The following is a 2500-nucleotide window of genomic DNA, read 5'->3' as shown; positions in this document are numbered from 1 at the left end:
CCAGCACACTGCAGATGTCCACCGCGCTTCGCACCGGGCCCGCGAGGACCCACTTTGGCCGCCCGGCGCCGCGCGCAGGGTGCCCCGGCGCGCAGCTGCGCCGCCTGCCGCGTCTGTCGGCCGGCGCGCCTGCCACTGGGCGCCCCCACCAGCCGGCTGTAGCGCGTGCGCCCACGCACCGCGCGGCCAGCACGCCGGGCGGCCCCCCCTCACCGGCCGGGGACGGTCCCACCCAGCCACCGCCGCGTATCGCTTCACACACAGATTTGCCCTTACTGATTTACCTCCAGCAACAACAACCGCACCACAATGGGTTTACCAGTTGTTCATTTGCGTAACGTCACCAGCAAACGTAGACGTCCATCCCAGTTTGCAAATGCAACGATTATTGCATACCTGTCTGTTAGGTGCCACGACACACTACGTCTGCCCACATACACGCAACAAAATGTGCACGACTAGAGAACACGTGGGAGGTGGCCCCCTACGTATGCGATGTCCATTACGACACCGACTGTCAACCAGCATCTGTACCATGTCGCAGATGTGGAACGCGGTGCACCATGCTATCACACTGTGTGAGAAGAGACGACTACGTTTGAATACACGCGCCACTACATCAACAGACGGCTCATGCTGATCGCCATCCAGGGCGTCCGTTACTCCCACACGTCTCTATGGCGTACCACACTGCAATGTAGCTGTTATGGGGAGACGGCACGTGGCTGAGTGCACAACATTTGGACCGTATGGTTCGCTGTTGTTGGGCGCAGTCGTTGTACGGTCACACATGTGCCACAGCGTATCATTCAGTACATACGGACCTATGTGCAGTACAATGTGAGGGTTAAGCTTACGACATCAGCGGACAGTGGACACAGGCCGTACCACGACGTAGACTGAGCGCTTCGACATGCGAATGCCAGTGAACAGCTGCGAAGGGCATTGAACACGCAAGCACCTGAACGACCAGCGTGCGAAGGCAGGGGGGGGGGGAGGGGGGGGCGATGTACATCCTGCAGTCGTCCACATTACAGTGTACAGCGGGAGCATGTAAAAAGTAAGCAACACTTGCGAAGTGTTGAACATGAAACGATACACAAGAGGGTGGGCGGTGCGAGTAGCGAACTATATTCAGAGGGTTGTGGTTAGACAACACTAGATTAATGTAACGTGTCATATGCCAATTACAGAGCAGGTTAAGGCACAACGTGGGTTAGGTTAAGGCACAACGTGGGTTAGGTTAAGGCACAACGTGGGTTAGGTTAAGGCACAACGTGGGTTAGGTTAAGGCACAACGTGGGTTAGGTTAAGGCACAACGTGGGTTAGGTTAAGGCACAACGTGGGTTAGGTTAAGGCACAACGTGGGTTAGGTTAAGGCACAACGTGGGTTAGGTTAAGGCACAACGTGGGTTAGGTTAAGGCACAACGTGGGTTAGGTTAAGGCACAACTTGGGTTAGGTTAAGGCACAACTTGGGTTAGGTTAAGGCACAACTTGGGTTAGGTTAAGGCACAACTTGGGTTAGGTTAAGGCACAACTTGGGTTAGGTTAAGGCACAACTTGGGTTAGGTTAAGGCACAACTTGGGTTAGGTTAAGGCACAACTTGGGTTAGGTTAAGGCACAACTTGGGTTACATTGCGGTACAAATTGCGTTACATTGCGGTACAAATTGCGTTACATTGCGGTACAAATTGCGTTACATTGCGGTACAAATTGCGTTACATTGCGGTACAAATTGCGTTACATTGCGGTACAAATTGCGTTACATTGCGGTACAAATTGCGTTACATTGCGGTAGAAATTGTGGTACAAATTGCGTTACGAATTTGGTTAGGTTAAGGTGCAAAATGGGTTAGGTTAAGGTGCGAAATGGGTTGGATTACAGTACACAACGTGGTAAGAGAGTGTGTTGTTGGGGGGGGGGGGGGCGAGGTTCGTTGGTAGTGATCATTGTAAGTGAATGTCTGAGGCAGCGTCAGTATGTCACAGCAGTTATGTCTCGTCAGGATGCGCTTATGCGCTTTTCGCTCGTGACTGGAGGCGCGCCGCGTCTGTGGTTGCGGCACACCTGTGTGATTCATTCCTGCCATTGTTTCTGTGCCGTAACAGGTGGCAGTGTGGTGGTGTTGGGTGCACCCCTGTGTAGGACATGTGTGGGTGTTGGTGGCTTATCTGAGCAGTTGTGGATGTCGGACGGGTGGGATATTCTATTTTAGAATTGGACTCCCTGGTGTGGTTATCATAGTGTGGATGGTGTACTGTGGCGGAGAGGATGCACCGGACGTTGGTCCATGCTGGTGCTTACATATTGTATCTGTGTCTGTTACAGGCAGAGAGTAATGTGTGATAGAGTGTCTCGCTGAGGTGTGGTTCATATTGTGTGCACAGACTTACAGCATGTATAGGGACAGCGGGAATTTGGCATATTGGATATAACTCTTCGTGAAACGCAAGATATAGGGGTGGATTGCAACGTACGAGTGCGGGAAGAGTCCG

Source organism: Schistocerca cancellata, chromosome 7 (genome assembly GCF_023864275.1).
Source record: "Schistocerca cancellata isolate TAMUIC-IGC-003103 chromosome 7, iqSchCanc2.1, whole genome shotgun sequence".
Lineage (NCBI taxonomy): Eukaryota > Metazoa > Arthropoda > Insecta > Orthoptera > Acrididae > Schistocerca > Schistocerca cancellata.
This window is presented reverse-complemented; position numbering follows the sequence as displayed.